This window comes from Suncus etruscus, chromosome 2 (genome assembly GCF_024139225.1).
Source record: "Suncus etruscus isolate mSunEtr1 chromosome 2, mSunEtr1.pri.cur, whole genome shotgun sequence".
Lineage (NCBI taxonomy): Eukaryota > Metazoa > Chordata > Mammalia > Eulipotyphla > Soricidae > Suncus > Suncus etruscus.
In genome coordinates this window covers 68,968,660-68,987,148 of record NC_064849.1, presented here as the reverse complement: position 1 = coordinate 68,987,148, position 18,489 = coordinate 68,968,660, and the positions used below count along the sequence as shown (strand labels likewise).

The 18,489-nt window shown below is 39.4% G+C and overlaps 2 protein-coding genes across 5 annotated transcripts in view; both read right to left on the bottom strand.

Moving 5' to 3' along the window:
- Positions 1 to 18,489, bottom strand: part of LOC126001426 (ribonuclease pancreatic-like) — a 459,609-nt gene that overhangs the window by 251,131 nt on the left and 189,989 nt on the right. The window lies entirely within an intron of this gene.
- The window catches only part of LOC126001424 (ribonuclease pancreatic-like), a 260,537-nt gene that overhangs the window by 160,427 nt on the left and 81,621 nt on the right, over positions 1 to 18,489 (bottom strand). The window lies entirely within an intron of this gene.

Here is an 18,489-nt window from a genome sequence, read left to right as displayed (position 1 = left end):
TTGGGTCTGGAGAGATAGCACAGCAGCTTTTGCCTTGCAAGCAGCTGACCCAGGAACTAAGGTGGTTGGTTTGAATCCCAGTGTCCCATATGGTCCCCTGTGCCTGCCAGGAGCTATTTCTGAGCAGATAGACAGGAGTACTGCCAGGTGTGGCCCAAAAAACAAAAACAACAGCAACAACAACAATAAAGAATAGATTTTGTGGCATCTAGATTTCTCTTTTCCCCGAGCTTGCTCCCTAGTCCTTCAGGACGTGGGGACTATTGTGGTATGATGTTAGGGGAAGATGTTGGTGTAGGTGTTGTCCAGTCATGCCTGGGTGAGGGGCTTTAAATTCAAACATCTTGGAGAGGAAAATCCCCTGCTGGAGAGTCTGACACAATCAAGAAGAGAAATGTCAGTCATTTGGAGGAAGGCATATAAAAGATCTGTGGGAAGACCATTTGTAGCCCACTATTTAAGGAAAATGTACTCAGTCTAGGAGATGAGTCCAGACAGATAAATCTTACAATTTAGGTGCTCATATAGTAAGAGGGATTTCTACTGTAAAGCAGAGGAACAGATCCAGGGAACTCTATGCAAAGTCATCCAATAAATTAAGAATTTGGGAAACAGTATCAAGAGAGATAGTACAGAGGATGAGACACTTACCTCATTAATTAAATCTGGTTTAATCTCTTGTATTCCATATGGTCTCTGGAGCATTACCAACAATTTCTGAGTTCAGATCCAAGAGTAACCTCTGAACATTGCCAGGTGTGGCCCAAAAATAAAAACAAAATTTGAAAAATGTGCATTCTCCAAAAAACAGTTCAATATAGACCAAACCTGATTTAACCTAAATGATGCATTGAGCAAAAATGAACACCACACACACAAAACAAAAAAACTAAATATTTATTAAAACTACTTTCAATGATATAATGAAAGCATGGTAATTATAATAAATGAACATATAAAATAGCAACAGAGAAATAAGTTCTATATAAAGAGAACCAATTATAAAATTTCAAACTACCTGATATTTGAATTTAAGAGAAAGTGATAACAAGGAAACATTATAGAGTGAAGGTAGCAAACTGAGAAGGTCTTAGCCCCTTCCATGTTATCAGTTACAAATACTGTTCTTTATTAGTGTTTTCTAGGCAACTGCCCAAAAGCATCTGCATCTTACCTTATTCCATCTCAAGAGATTCCTACTTTCATGTCCTTTTAGAGATGAGGAAACTGAGAAATGGAGAAATTAAATTCTTAAGGTGTTCAGAACTTGGGCTGAGATTCTCAACATTCAGATTATGGAGGAATATTTCCATAGTTCTCACTCTAGAAGTATCAAAACAATCACCCAAGTGGGAGGGAACTCTTTTGAAAATAAATGTTGTCTTTATTTTTTCTTTTCATTCAAAATCTACATTTACCTATTTTCTTACTGAATAACAATCAAAACAAATTATTTAAATATTTGCTTTCTAATGTCAAATAACAAATTATAACTCAAAAAAAACCATCAATAGCCACAAAAAACATAATGGTGATAGAGACTACTATAAATACTGACATTTTTTTTCTATAAAGAAATATTTTGTTAAAAAATAAAAAAATAAAAAACTTAAGGCAGGAGAGATAGCATGAAGGTAGGGCATTTGCCTTGCATGCAGAAGGACAGTGGTTCAAATCCCGGTATCTCATATCATCCTCCAAACCTGCCAGGAGAGATTTCTGGGTTAGAGCCAGGAGTAACCCCTGAATGTTGCCAGGTGTGACCCCAAAACAAAAACAAATAACAAACAAACAAAAACACAAACTTTAGTTGATGTAGTTAGCTCTAACCAGTGGGTAAGTGGTCAGTGTAAATAAGAATGTTCCTTGCTCATCCTTGGCTGTACAAAGTGGGAATGAAGTTTGGGCAGAAAGAGGTCAGAATTAACTACGGTTGCTTTCAGCATTCTTTTTTTTTTTTTTTTTTTTTACCAGTGCAACATTTATTTATTTTTTTTTTTTTAATTTTTTTTTTTATTTAAACACCTTGATTACATACATGATTGTGTTTGGGTTTCAGTCATAAAAGGAACACCACCCATCACCAGTGCAACATTCCCATCACCCAAGTCCCAAATCACCCTCCTCCCCACCCAACCCCCGCCTGTACCCTAAACAGGCTCTACATTTCCCTCATACATTCTCAATATTAGGACAGTTCAAAATGTAGTTATTTCTCTAACTAAACTCATCACTCTTTGTGGTGAGCTTCCTGAGGTGAGCTGGAACTTCCAGCTCTTTTCTCTTTTGTGTCTGAAAATTATTATTACAAGGGTGTCTTTCATTTTTCTTAAAAACCCATAGATGAGTGAGACCATTCTGCGTTTTTCTCTCTCTCTCTGACTTATTTCACTCAGCATAATAGATTCCATGTACATCCATGTATAGGAAAATTTCATGACTTCATCTCTCCTGACAGCTGCATAATATTCCATTGTGTATATGTACCACAGTTTCTTTAGCCATTCATCTGTTGAAGGGCATCTTGGTTGTTTCCAGAGTCTTGCTATGGTAAATAGAGCTGCAATGAATATAGGTGTAAGGAAGGGGGTTTTTGTATTGTATTTTTGTGTTCTAGGGTATATTCCTAGGAGTGGTATAGCTGGATCGTATGGGAGCTCGATTTCCAGTTTTTGGAGGAATCTCCATATCGCTTTCCATAAAGGTTGAACTAGACAGCATTCCCACCAGCAGTGGATAAGAGTTCCTTTCTCTCCACATCCCCGCCAACACTGTTTATTCTCATTCTTTGTGATGTGTGCCATTCTCTGGGGTGTGAGGTGGTATCTCATCGTTGTTTTGATTTGCATCTCCCTGATGATTAGTGATGTGGAACATTTTTTCATGTGTCTTTTGGCCATGCGTATTTCTTCTTTGTCAAAGTGTCTGTTCATTTCTTCTCCCCATTTTTTGATGGGGTTAGATGTTTTTTTCTTGTAAAGTTCTGTCAGTGCCTTGTATATTTTGGAGATTAGCCCCTTATCTGATGGGTATTGGGTGAATAGTTTCTCCCACTCAGTGGGTGGCTCTTGTATCCTGGGCACTATTTCCTTTGAGGTGCAGAAGCTTCTCAGCTTAATATATTCCCATCTGTTAATCTCTGCTTTCACTTGCTTGGAGAGTGCAGTTTCCTCCTTGAAGATGCCTGTAATGTCCTGTAGTGTTTTGCCTATGTGCTGTTCTATATATCTTATGGTTTTGGGGCTGATATCGAGGTCTTTAATCCATTTGGATTTTACCTTTGTACATGATGTTAGCTGGGGGTCTAAGTTTAATTTTTTTGCAAGTGGCTATCCAATTGTGCCAACACCACTTGTTGAAGAGGCTTTCCCTGCTCCATTTAGGATTTCCTGCTCCTTTATCAAAAATTAGATGGTTGTATCTCTGGGGAACATTTTCTGAGTATTCAAGCCTATTCCACTGATCTGAGGACCTATCCTTATTCCAATACCATGCTGTTTTGATAACTGTTGCTTTGTAGTACAGTTTAAGTTGGGAAAAGTAATTCCTCCCATATTCTTTTTCCCAATGATTGCTTTAGCTATTCGAGGGTGTTTATTGTTCCAAATGAATTTCAAAAGTGTCTGATCCACTTCTTTGAAGAATGTCATGGGTATCTTTAGAGGGATGGCATTAAATCTGTATAATGCCTTGGGGAGTATTGACATTTTGATGATGTTAATCCTGCCAATCCATGAGCAGGGTATGTGTTTCCATTTCCGTGTGTCCTCTCTTATTTTCTTGGAGCAGAGTTTTATAGTTTTCTTTGTATAGGTCCTTCACATATTTAGTCAAGTTGATTCCAAGATATTTGAGTTTGTGTGGTACTATTGTGAATGGGGTTGTTTTCTTAATGTCCATTTCTTCTTTATTACTGTTGGTGTATAGAAAGGCCATTGATTTTTGTGTGTTAATTTTGTAGCCTGCCACCTTGCTATATGAGTCTATTGTTTCTAGAAGCTTTTTGATAGAGTCTTTAGGGTTTTCTAAGTAGAGTATCATGTCATCTGCAAACAGTGAGAGCTTGACTTCTTCCTTTCCTATCTGGATTCCCTTGATATCCTTTTCTTGCCTAATCGCTATAGCAAGTACTTCCAGTGCTATGTTGAATAGGAGTGGTGAGAGAGGACAGCCTTGTCTTGTGCCAGAATTTAGAGGGAAGGCTTTCAGTTTTTCTCCATTGAGGATAATATTTGCCACTGGCTTGTGGTAGATGGCCTTCACTATATTGAGAAAGGTTCCCTCCATTCCCATCTTGCTGAGAGTTTTGATCAAGAATGAGTTGTTGGACCTTATCAAATGCTTTCTCTGCATCTATTGATATGATCATGTGGTTTTTATTTTTCTTGTTATTGATGTTGTGTATTATGTTGATAGATTTACGGATGTTAAACCAGCCTTGCATTCCTGGGATGAAACCTACTTGATCGTAGTGGATGATCTTCTTAATGAGGCATTGAATCCTATTTGCCAGGATTTTGTTGAGGATCTTTGCATCTGCATTCATCAGTGATATTGGTCTGTAATTTTCTTTTTTGGTAGCGTCTCTGTCTGGTTTAGGTATCAAGGTGATGTTGGCTTCATAAAAGCTATTTGGAAGTGTTTCTGTTTGTTCAATTTCATGAAAGAGTCTTGCCAAGATTGGCAGTAGTTCCTCTTGGAAAGTTTGATAGAATTCATTAGTGAATCCATCTGGACCTGGGCTTTTGTTTTTCGGCAGACATTTGATTACTGTTTTAATTTCATCAATGGTGATGGGGGTGTTTAGATATGCTACATCCTCTTCCTTCAACCGTGGAAGATTATAAGAGTCCAAGAATTTATCCATTTCTTCCAGGTTCTCATTTTTAGTGGCGTAGAGTTTTTCAAAGTAGTTTCTGATTACCCTTTGAATCTCTGTCATATCAGTAGTGATCTCTCCTTTTTCATTCCTGATACGAGTTATCAAGTTTCTCTCTCTCTCTTTCTTTGTTAGGTTTGCCAGTGGTCTATCAATCTTGTTTATTTTTTCAAAGAACCAAGCTTCTGCTTTCGTTGATCTTTCGGATTGTTTTTTGAGTTTCCACTTCGTTGATTTCTGCTCTCAGCTTTGTTATTTCCTTCTGTCTTCCTGTTCTTGGGTCCTTTTGTTGAGCATTTTCTAGTTCTATTAGCTGTGTCATTAAGCTACTCAGGTAAGCTCCTTCTTCCTTCCTGATGTGTGCTTGCAAAGCTATAAATTTTCCTCTCAGTACTGCTTTTGCTGTGTCCCATAAGTTCTGAGAGTTTGTGTCTTTATTGTCATTTGTTTCCAGGAACCTTTTTATTTCCTCCTTGATTTCATCTCGGACCCACTGGTTATTGAGCATGAGGCTGTTTAACTTCCAGGTGTTAAAGTGTTTCTTCTGAGTCCCTTTGGAGTTCACAAATAATTTCAGAGCCTTGTGGTCAGCGAAGGTAGTCTGCAAAATTTCTATCCTCTTGATCTTATGGAGGTATGTTTTATGTGCCAGCATGTAGTCTATCCTGGAGAATGTCCCATGTACATTGGAGAAGAATGTGTATCCAGGTTTCTGGGGATGGAGTGTCCTATATATATCCACTAGGCCTCTTTCTTCCATTTCTCTCCTCAGGTCTAGTATATTCTTGTTGGGTTTCAGTCTGGTTGACCTGTCCAGTGTTGACAAAGCCGTGTTTAGGTCCCCCACAATTATTGTGTTGTTGTTGATATTATTTTTCAGATTTGTCAGCAGTTGTATTAAATATTTTGCTGGCCCCTCATTCGGTGCATATATGTTTAGGAGAGTGAATTCTTCCTGCTCTACGTACCCCTTGATTAATATAAAATGTCCGTCTTTGTCCCTTACAACCTTCCTGAGTATAAAGTTTGCATTATCTGATATTAGTATGGCCACTCCAGCTTTTTTATGGGTGTTGTTTGCTTGGATAACTTTTCTCCAGCCTTTTATTTTGAGTCTATGTTTGTTCTGACTATTCAGGTGCGTTTCTTGTAGGCAGCAGAAGGTTGGATTGAGTTTTTTGATCCATTTAGCCACTCTGTGTCTCTTAACTGGTGCATTTAGTCCATTGACGTTGAGAGAAAGAATTGTCCTGGGATTTAACGCCATCTTTATTTCAAAATTTGGTGTGTCTTTTGGGTAGTCTTGTCTTAGATTAGGTCTTTCAGTTTTTCTCTTAAGACTGGTTTTGTGTCTGTGAAGTTTCTGAGCTGTTTTTTGTCTGTGAAACCATGTATTCTTCCATCAAACCGGAAAGTGAGTTTTGCTGGGTATAGTATTCTGGGTGAAGCATTCATTTCATTCAGTCTTGTCACAATATCCCACCACTGCTTTCTGGCATTGAGCGTTTCTGGTGACAGGTCTGCTGTAAATCTCAGGGAAGCTTGCTTGAACATGATTTCCCCTTTTGATCTTGCTGTTTTCAGAATTCTGTCTCTATCTGTGGGATTTGTCATTGTGACTAGGATGTGTCTTGGGGTGGTTTTTCTGGGGTCTCTTTTGGTTGGTACTCTTCGGGCATGCAGGATTTGATCACATATATTCTTTAGCTCTGGAAGTTTCTCTTTAATGATGTTCTTGACCATTGATTCTTCCTGGAAATTTTCTTCCTGGGTCTCTGGGACTCCAATGATTCTTAAGTTGTTTCTGTTGATCTTATCATAGACTTCTATTTTCGTCTGTTCCCATTCTTTGACTAATTTTTCCATTGTCTGCTCATTTGCTTTAAGTTTTTTGTCCAATCTCTCCTGCTGTATGGAATTGTTATGTATCTCATCTTCCACAGCACCAAGTCTATTCTCAGCTTCTGATACCCTGTCCCAGAGCTTATCCATTTTGTCATTCACTTCGTTTACTGAGTTTTTCAGGCCTGTTAGTTGACATGTTATTTCAGTTTGGAGTTTTGTCATTTCTGCCTTCATATTTTCTTGGTTCTTATTAGTGTTCTGTTCAACTCGATCCATGGTTTCTTGGAGTCTGTTGAGCACCTTCCATATTGCTAGTCTAAAGTCCTTATCTGAGAGGTTGATTAGTTGTTCAGTCATTATCTGGTCCTCAGAATTGTCATCTTCATTCTCTATGTCTGATGCTGGCCTGCGCTGTTTCCCCCATTGTCACATTTGTATTGTGGGTTTTTCTACGTGTTGTAGTGGTATTCATTGTCTATATGATGTAGGCAGCACACTCCTCTGGCTCCTCCCTTTCTGGATGGGCTGACTTGCCTCTAAGGGAGGGGAGTCCTCCGTGGATGAAGCCTCACACTGGGTCAAATCTTAGGCCCCGAGCATGTAACAGAGAAGACAGTCCAGAGAGAAATGTTTGCTTCTGTGATATAGCGCCGTTCTTAGTGTGATTTTTCCTTCTTGTTGCAATGGAGTTCTTTCCTTAGAAAGAGTGCACGGCCGCGTAGCGAAGCGGAGCGGCCGTGCTCCTCTGAGCCTCTTTTTGCCCCACTCGCAAGAGTTTCACGCAAGAGGACAGTAGACAGACATAGACAGGTCACACTCACAGTCTTTCACAGCTGAGCCCCACTGGGCCGGTGTACTTTCGCGGATTTTCCCCGCCTGGTGTCACACACAGGGAGCCAGCTTTTGCAAAGGATAGCCGGCTTTTATGCTCTGAAGTCCCTCCCTGAAAATGGCGTCTGGGCGAGCGAGGTTTCTGGAGGCTCTTTTTGCCCCACTCGCAAGAGTTTCACGCAAAGAGGACAGTAGACAGACATAGACAGGTCACACTCACAGTCTTTCACAGCTGAGCCCCACTGGGCCGGTGTACTTTCGCGGATTTTCCCCGCCTGGTGTCACACACAGGGAGCCAGCTTTTGCAAAGGATAGCCGGCTTTTATGCTCTGAAGTCCCTCCCTGAAAATGGCGTCTGGGCGAGCGAGGTTTCTGGAGGCTCTTTTTGCCCCACTCGCAAGAGTTTCACGCAAGAGGACAGTAGACAGACATAGACAGGTCACACTCACAGTCTTTCACAGCTGAGCCCCACTGGGCCGGTGTACTTTCGCGGATTTTCCCCGCCTGGTGTCACACACAGGGAGCCAGCTTTTGCAAAGGATAGCCGGCTTTTATGCTCTGAAGTCCCTCCCTCGGATCTTTACCATTTTAAAGTGAAGTAATGAGAAGCTATTTTTCTTAGGCACTAAATCTGGTGACTCAGCACAAATTCTATCCTCAAATGAACCCTCCAACTAAACTTAGTATCTATTCTATCAAGGATGCTTTCAGCATTCTTTCTTCCCAATTTAATCTCCTCTGTTTCTCTAGAATGGGAAAGCCTCCCTCTTGGGGATAGCAGGACACTTTTTCTCTGTCTACCCACAAAGTCATAGTGAGAGACCAGGAATTCCAGTCAAAGCTGCTCCTAGACTCCTGGGAAGAGAGGGGAGGGGGCATGGCCTTTGTGTGCCTTCACTTGTTCTTTGAACTTTATTAATCTCCAAGATTTGTGTGCTATTAAGGGAAGTGGTAGGTAAAAATAAATTCTCTTCATTAAAATGACCTTGGCATTGCTCCTTAAAACAAAGGTTAATTTTTGTTTGTTTGTTTGAGGACCACACCTGGCAGTGCTTCTGACTCTACACTTTGGGATCATTCCTGGCAATGCTCAGGGGACCACATGTTATTATTTCAGGGATCAAACCCAGATTGACCATGTGGAAAGTAAGCACCCTACCTACAGCACTATTTCTCTGGCCATAGGTTAATTTTCTTACTAGTTGACTTAGTAAACTATTTAATACTGTTTATTAAATCTTCTAAAATGGTAGTTACAGTAGAAGTCACTTGATTTGGGTGCGGTAACCCAGCACCATTTTATGATCCCTGGAGCTGTGGCAGGAGTGATTGCCAGACAGTCAGGAGTAAGCCCTGAGCACAACCAGGTGTGGCCCAACAACCAAGAAATAATAATAATTTTGCTTTAATTATAAAAACCAATACCAAGTCTGGCCAGAAAGATAATACAGGAATAAGGCCCTTGTTTTGCGTGTAGGCAGGTTCTATCCCTATCACTGTGTATGGTCTCCCAAATAGTATTAGGAGTGACCCCTGAGCACAGAGCAGAAATCATCCCTGAGTACTGCCTGGTGTGATTCCAAATCCAAAGAACTAGCAAAAACAAAAAACAACTCCACCCTAAAACCCCAAAATGGTACTAAATCTATCATATGATAGATTTGTTACATAATAGACTAAGGTATTATAGTGTACAATAGTACTAACATCATTGTTTTGTAGTTGCAGATTACTGTACCTGTCCTGCCACTGTTTGTCCATGGTCCCTTCCCCCCTGCCTTTTACCATCCAGTTCTAATGTTTATGTCTCAGGATTGGTTTCATTGTGTATTATCTAGTCCCATTTTTGATTTCTTTACTCTCTGTCTATGCCATCTATCTTTTACTTCTGACTTGCTTTACACAGCACAGCACCCTCTAACTCGATTCACATTGCAATTTACTAATTGTTTCAAGCTCAACAATTACTTCAACAAACTTGTTCTTTGAACTTCATTATTCTGCAAGATTTGTATGTTATCAAGGGAAGTGGTAAAAATAAATTCTCCCTATTAGAAGACCTTGGCATTGTTCCTTAATACAAAGGTTAATTTTTTGTTTGTTTGTTTGAGGGCCACACAGGGCAGTGCTCAGGGCTTACACCTGACTCTACACTTAGGAATTACTCCTAGCAGTGTTCAGGAATAAATTATTCCAAACAAAAATAATTACTTGGGAATCCAAACAATAACAAACAACCCCCCCCCAAAAAAGAACCCTACAACAACGAAAAATTCTGACATATTTTAGAAGAAAATTATCCTGCTATTCAACTGCTGTGACTCCAGTTCTTACCAGAAATAAAGAAATTATCTTTATTATCTTTCTCATGATCATGTTTATATCCCTCCTAACAACAGTTAGTAACAACAACTGATGAATTCAGAAGCCAAACCACAATGCACTCTTGTTTAGTTTGGATTTCTACCAAAGTTGTGTTCTAGCTGCTTTAATTAAAAGGGTTCACTCTAAGGGAGTCCAGAATGTTCACAGATAGAGAATAGCAAGGGAATACTTGTGTTATATAACTTTTGATCTCATCATCAAAAAATCCACATTGTACCCAATTTTCTTTTACACCACTTTTCTGATTCTAGGTTTCATTTAGAAAATATACTTTGCACTGAATTGTCATGCCTCTTTAGGCACCGCTTCTTTGGGGGTAGTTTAGAAATCCCCCTTTACTTTTGAGGACCATGATAATTTTATAGAGGGATAATAGTGAATTTTGTAAAATATAATTGTATTTTAAAACCAATTCCTCTTTCAAAATGACATTAATTAAGGCCGGAGTGATAGAACAGTGGTAGGGTGTTTGCCTTGCATGCAGCCAACCCAGTACGAACCTGGGTTTGTCCATATGGTCTCCTGAGCCTGTCAGGAGCAATTTCTGAGTGCAGAGCCAGGAATAACCTTTGAGTGTCGCCGGGAGTGGCCCCAAAACAAACAAGCAAACAAGCAAACAAAAAAAATGCATTAATTGCAGGCCTATATAGCTCTACCATTTATAATGGGATAGAAGCTGGTGGGAGACAACGTATAGTAGCAACAAATGAAAATCTCTGCAGGGGTTGGGTCATTTAATATATGTACTCTCAGCAGGAGCAATAGTTCCCAGAAGAGGGTAGAAACTAGTTATTTGGTACTAGAAAAAAATCTTAAAATTGTTGATGGTTTGTGGCCTTTCAAATTCAACCCCACTCCATAAACCTTATGCCTTCATTTTATTTCATAGGACAGAAAATGTGATTCAATAATACATATATTTAAAAGATTCATGTGATAATGAGAGAGCAAATAAAAAACAAGACATGTTTGACATATGGGGTTTTAATTACCTGATCCTTAGAAATTTTGATTAGAATTGAATGAAATATATAGATCAATAAGGGAATCATATTAAGGCACATCAAAGGTCTTATTTTAACTTAATAATTTACTTATTTTATTTTGGTGGCTATATTAGAAGGTGCTCAAGAAGGTAGCAGGGAGATACCCCATCAATGCTTGAAGGTTTCTAAGCTAGTGGTACTCAGTGATCAACCATTTTCTTGGGAATCATGCAGTTCTAAGGATGGAATCTGGGCCATCTGCAGGCAAGGCATGTTCTCCAGCTGTTTATTTATATCTACAGCTCCTAATCACTTCTTTAAAGATACTATCTTCAAGGTGGACTCTAGTGGTGGGATTGCCCTGAAGTCTGAAAGACAACTATGAAAGTCTTTGTAAATCACAAAAGTTTCAAAGTCCCATATGGTCCTCCAAGCCAGGAGCAATTTCTGAGCACATTGCCAGGAATAACCCCTGAGCATCATCACTGGGTGTGGCCCCCAAATCAAATCAAATAAATAAATAAATATCCTATCTTCAAATACAGTTACATTCTGAAGTACCAAAAGTTAAGTTTGCAATATACAAGTTTTAGAAAGTCACAATTCAGCCTTAAAAGAGGGAACTAAGAGATGTTTCATGGAAGTTCCAAGGACCCAAATGATGATGTGAGGCATAATACATTTAGGACGAAGTTTGACTACTTTCCTGAGGTAGGATACAATATATAATGTTATACTGTACTCTGCTCTACAACAACTGTTTATATAGTACCTTCTAATGTTGGGGATTTTACAGACACTATCTTTGTGAAAAAAAAATGGAGGACAAAACGGAAGTTTATACATTTTAGACATTTTCCATTATCTTCACTTTCCAGATTAGAAAAGCACAAGAAGGTCTGCAAATACTACCATCAGAGAGATAGTACAGTGGGCAGGGTGTTTGTTGTGCAAGCAGCAAACCTAGGTTCAATCACCAGCATCCCATATAGTTGCTCAAGCACATGAGGAGTGATTCCTTACTCCTTCCCCCCCCAAAAAACAATACACAAAAACAAAAACCTGCAAATACTGGACTGGATGTCATCAAGTATTAAGTATCAAGAATTTGATATTGAGTTTAGGTATAAAGACTTTCAATAGAGTAACCCATCAAAGATGAAAGAAGCAAGGAATAGCTCAATGGTACTGTTCATGAGGCTCCAATTTTTTTTGGGGGGGGTCACACCCAGGCTACTCCTGGCTCTATGCTCAGAAATAGCCCCTGGCAGGCTCTGGGGACCATAAGGATGCTGAGATTTGAACAGCCATTCTTCTGCATGCTATCTCTGTGCTATCTCTCTGGCTCCAGGCTCCAAATTTAATCCCTGACAAGTTCTCCTATGTCTAAATCAACCCCAGTGGCACTGATGATGAAATCCTTGCATCCTTAACCATGTGTAACCAAGTGTGTGGAGAGACTTTAACAAAGTGACACCCACAGAGAGTATCACACTAAAACATATTAAAGCACTACTAGTATGTACACAACTTCTAATAAGAACTTCAATGAAAATGTTCACTGGCACAACTAAAGTGAGATATTGCTATTCATTAAAACTGCAAATAAGTCATAGCAGTAGTAACAATAACAAGCAAAAAGGGAAAGAAAGGGAAAGAGAAGAACAAAAAATAGGAATTCTGGAAAAGCAGTTTTGCTTTCAGTGGAAAAAAAAATAGGTTCTGCTTCTACTCTTGAGTGACTTAATCAATAATAACCCTACAGACTCAAATATGCTGCTAAGTTTTGTCTTCTTACTTCTCTGCTTCCAGGTCTCATGCACACTTACCTCCCTGACACTATATTTATAAATAAATCTGCTTTTCTTCTTCACTTCCCATGCTGTCAACATTGCGTACTCCGTTCTTGGACTAAGTAAGATTCCTTACTTCATCTCTAAATGAGAATAGATTTAACTGGTGAATCTCAAAGGCATTTCATGAATTTGGCCCACCTCTCTTTGTGGAAAAGTGAATAGGAGAAACAAGATGGAGGGCCTAGGTTTTTGTTATGATTTTATAATATATATGCTCAGTTACAACAACACCTGTTGAAAAGATTATATTTTATGGGGCCGGAGAGATAGCACAGCAGTAGGGCATTTGCCTTGCATGTGACCAACCCAGACAGACCTGGGTTTGATTCCTAGCATTCCATATGGTCCCCCAAGCCTATTAGAAGTGATTTTTGAGCATAGAGACAGGAGTAACCCCTGAGTGCCACTGGGTGTGTCCCCCCAAAAAAGAATATATTTTCTTTATAGAATGCTTTATAACTTTGTCAAATTACTATTTATGTGGGATCTCTTTGCTAGTCCATTGTTGAATAACAGCCCTGGATTGAGCTGAATGGTGATGGGATGGATGGAGGGTGCAGTCTTTCTCTGCCAACCCAGGCCATGTGTCTGCAACTCCCTCTAGCTGGCAGGTCTGAGGGTTCAGGGTAGCAGCGAGGAAATAATTCAAAGTGCCAAGAAAATAATTCAGAGCAATCAGGTTTCAGAACACATCATCTTTATTAAGGCCCTGGCCAACATTTGTGGCTTATAATCTTAAACCTATTTAAGCATGCTCTCTTGAGCTTGCCCTGCATCTTAACTTCTCTCCGCCATGTCGCCTCCTGTTGCCTCTTCTTCCATCCCTCTTGCTGAATCTCCCTCAATCAATCCTCCTAATTCTCTTCCTGCCTCTGAGGCAAACCTTTTGATACCTCCCAAAGACCCCTCCCAGAAATGGGCAGGTCTTATCCTCAGGTAGGTAACACAGGAAGATTGTGGTGGGGTGACAGTCCATTGATTCACAAATCTTCCACTAATCTTCACATCAAAAGTATGCAAACATATATTTATAGCAGCAATCTCCATAGTCATCCAAAATACAAGGAACTCAAATATCCTTTCAGTGAGTGAAAAAAATAAGACTATTTTATATCTGTTCAATAGACTACTTACTACTCAGCAATACTATTACTGAATTAGAGCAGATGCTTTACCTATACAAAGCTTAGGTTTGATCCAAATATTTTATGGCTCTCCAAGCACCTTGAGAAGTGATCCTGAGGACAGAGCTGGTGTAATGCTGAGGAATTCCCCAGTGTGGGCCCAAAATAAACAAATGAAAGCAAGCAAATTAAATAATGAGTAAATGATTGGTCCAGACAATATCCTGAATACATTTGAAAAGCATAATGTGGAGGAGGCAGTACAGCAGGTAGTATGTTAGCCTTGCACATGGCAGACCTGGGTTTCAAGCCCCATATCTCATATCCTACATTGAGCCTGCCAGTAGTGATTCCTGAGCACAGAGCCAGGAGTAACCCCTGAACACCCCTGAGTGTGCCCCCTCCAAAAAAATAAGAAGAAAAGAAAAGTATCAAATGGAGTAAAATAAACCAATCTTGCACATTCACTGTTGTTTCATTCTATTTGTATAACTTTTTGAAAAGACAAAATGATAGTGACAGAAAATAGATCTGTAGTTGACAGTTCTATGTAAATATAAGGTGAGGAAGCAACTCATTTTAGAGGACTGTCTTGGTTTGATGTAGGGAAATCCTGGGCAGGGAGCCCATGGATTACTGAAGCTGAAGGGAGAGTTTTCTAGAGTCAGGAGAAGAGTAGATGCAGAAGACATTAGGGTGCTGTCAGGACATTAAAGCAACCTAGGAGAAACTGGGAAGTAAAAATGTATTTATTTACTTTCTTTTTTTTTGTTTGTTTTTGGGCCACACCCAGCGGTGCTCAGGGGTTACTCCTGGCTGTTTGCTCAGAAATAGCTTCTGCAGGCACGGGGGACCATATGGGACGCCAGGATTCGAACCAACCACCTTTGGTCCTGGATCAGCTGCTTGCAAGGCAAATGCTGCTGTGCTATCTCTCAGGGCCCCTATTTATTTACTTTCTATTGAAAATGTAGAACTTCTCAAAGTTGTTTGATTTTAAGAATCTTAGAAATTTGACATTATCCTTCATACAAAATTGAATATACTTGAATATGATCACCTCTTATCTCCAGCAGATCCTTCTTTTAGCATATGAACCCCTGAATTGTAAGTTTTATCTTACAATTCATCTTCTGGAAATGGTTAGTTCTTCTTTCATGGTGGGCTACAAATGTTTTTCCCTCAGTATGAAAATCTCTCATGTGTTTTTGTCCAGATGACTGAGGATACTCTTTTTGACAAACCCTATCCAGAAGAGTATTTTTTTCTCCCAGGTGCTCCTATTTAATAGGCTCTCTCCCAAATACTTTCTGGCAAGGCTGAACTGTGCCTGCACCACCATCTTTCCCCATGACATCAACCCCCAAATGAAACTCCCATCAGATCCCAGGTCCAGAAAATGGGAGTGGCTCACAAGTCAGTACAGGTAAATATAAGATCTAGATGCAGCAGAGTCCTTCAAGAAGGCTCTAAGAAAACTTTTAGCATTAGCATGACTGAAACTGAGTGTCTTTTGGATTGAGGACTAGGGTGAGGTGAACTCCATATGAATTCTGGCAGAAACTGTACCTTGAAATTCCTTTTCTTCTTTCTTTCCTTTTCTTTCTTTCTTTCTTTCTTTCTTTCTTTCTTTCTTTCTTTCTTTCTTTCTTTCTTTCTTTCTTTCTTTCTTTCTTTCTTTCTTTCTTTCTTTCTTTCTTTCTTTCTTTCTTCTTTCTTTCTTTCTTTCTTTCTTTCTTTCTTTCTTTCTTTCTTTCTTTCTTTCTTTCTTTCTTTCTTTCTTTCTTTCTTTCTTTCTCTTTCTTTTCTTTCTTTCTCTTTTTTCTTTCTCTTTCTTTCTTTTCTTCCTTCCTTCTTTCTTTCTTTCTTTCTTTCTTTCTTTCTTTCTTTCATTCTTTCTTTCCTTCTTTCTTTCTTTCTTCTTTCTTTCTCTTTCTTTCTATCTTTTTCTTTCTTTCTCTTTTTCTTTCTCTTTCTTTCCTTCATTTCTTCCTTCTTTCTTTCTTTCTTTTCTTTCTTTCTCTTTCTTTCTTTCTTTCTTCCTCTTCTTTCTTTCCTTCTTTCTTTCTTTCTTTCTTTCTTTCTTACTTTCTTCTTTCTTTCTTTCTTTCTTTCTTTCTTTCTTTCTTTCTTTCTTTCCTTCTTTCTTTCTTTCCTTCTTTCTTTCTTTCTTTCTTCTTTCTTTCTCTTTCTTTCTTTCTTTCCTTTCTTTCTTTCTTTATTTCTTTCTTTCTTTCTTTCTTTCTTTCTTTCTTTCTTTCTCTTTCTTTCTATCTTTCTTTCGTTCTCTTTCTTTCTATCATTCTTTCTCTCTTTCTTCTTTCTTTCTTTCTTTCCTTCTTTCTTTCTTTCTTTCCTTTCTTTCTTTCTTTCTTTCTCTTTCTTTCTTTCTTTCTTTCTTTCTTTCTTTCTTTCTTTCTTTCTCTTTCTTTCTATCATTCTTTCTCTCTTTCTTCTTTCTTTCTTTCTTTCTTTCTTTCTTTCTTTCTTTCTTTCTTTCTTTCTTTCTCTCTCTCTTTCTTTCTTTCTTTCTTTCTTTCTTTCCTTTCTTTTTAAACATGTATTAATTTATGTTTTGGGGCCACAACCTGTGGCACTCAGGGGTTACTCCTGGCTTTGCCTTCAGAAATAGCTCCTGGCAGGCTCAGGAGACCATGTGAGATGTTGGGGAATTGAACCCAAGTCTCTCCTAGGTCGACTGCATGGAAGACATGCAAGCCTTACCCGCTGTGTTATCGATTCAGCCCCAAAGTTCCTTTTTTTTTCTTCTCCATCCAAACTACTAGTAAGGAGTAAAAGCCTTTATCCAACAAATGTTGCCTGCTGCAGCTCTCTACTTCAGATCTTCCTCATAAAGATGTTCCTAGGGCTAAAGAATTACTTTTCTAAAGAAGAAAAACTCAGAAGCTCCTAACCTTTATATAAATGACATAGATTGACACATTAGTAGAACTGATCATAACAACTAGTTAAAAGCTGGATTTTTTTTAGTTCTCTGACCTTGGGGAGTGCCAGGAGTAACATGAACCCAGGAATAAAATGAAATAATGAAGAGCTGATTGAGTCAATACTTTCACAACAGCAGGGAAGGAATGGGCAAGAGGTGAATCCACTAACATGCCAGTTACACTAATAACCTGGGAGAGAGCAAACAGGTGACCTCAGGGAGATATCATGCCTTTAAATCATTTAGATAATAAGAGGGACATTTATGTTTACTGGCAAAGAGAATAAGGTTGGCAAATACCAGGATACTAGGGATCTAGTCCCAGCTGAGTCACCAACTAGCAGTGAGTGATAAACAAGTTGTTGAGCCTTTCAAAGACTCCAGTTGCTGTTCTTTTGCCAAAGTCAAAGGTTTCATCAGATCAGAAATGACCAATGGATGACCACATCCCCCTTGTCTCTTCTTATAAAGACTACTGTTCAACAATGCTGGTTTAGAAGGTTTTCTACAGGGGAGTAGAAAGATAGAGCAATAGGAAAGACGCCTGCCCTGTATATATCTGAACTTGGTTTGATCCTTGACATCAAGTAAGGGTACCCTGAGTACCACCAAGAGAAATTCCTGACTGAAGAGCTAGAAGTAAGCTCTGAGCATATATGGGTATGAATTTAAAAAAAATTTAAGAAAAATTTCCTGAGGCTGGAGCAATAACACAGCGGTAGGGTATTTGCATTGTGTACAGTCCACTGGGGATGGACTCAGGTCAATTCCCTGCATCCCACATAGTCCCCCAGCCTGCCAGGAGAGATTTCTGGGCACAGAGCCAGGAGTGACCCCTGAGCACCACCAGGTGTGGCCCCAAAAACAACAAAAAAAGATTTTCTACATCTTTCCTGGATAACATTTACAATTAAAATTAGTGCACACATACTGGCATCTTGATCTCCCTAAATTAAATGATATCTAGGTCCTTCTTTGTTCTTTGTTTTTGGGTCACACCCAGCAGCGCTCAGGGGTTACTCCTGGCTCTATGCTCAAAAATCGCTCCTGGCAGGCTCAGGGGACCATATGGGATGGCAGGATTCGAACCACTGGCCTTCTGCATGAAAGGCAAACACCTTACCTCCATGCTATCTCTCCGGCCCCTCAGGTCTCTTCTGGCTCTGATGGGTAAATTACAACTTACCTAGTAGTTGATGACCATTGTTTCTCTTCAGTTCAAAGCAGAAACAAAATCAGCTCCAAGGGCCAGAGTGAGAGCTCAGTGACTTAAGCCCCTGCTTGTTGCAAGTATGAGACTGAGAGTTTAATCCCAGAGCTACACATGTGTGAACATGGTCTTTTGACTGCTCTGCTGTCTATGATCCCTGGTACTGAAACAACTTCATGCTGTAACATAGCAAGTGTGAGTGAGGGACCACAGGAAGGGTACAACCTCAGTGAGCACCATGACTCAAGAGATGTATGAACACATGGACTGGAAGTCCTTTGTGTGAACACAGCAGTGACTCCTAGCAAGCACCAAAACCAGAGCATATATAAACACCACAGTTTGTGCATGTCACTCTTCTACCACCAAAGCAGAACTAAATGTGAGAACCTGGTGTGCTAGGAGTGTGACCCCTGTTCACAACAG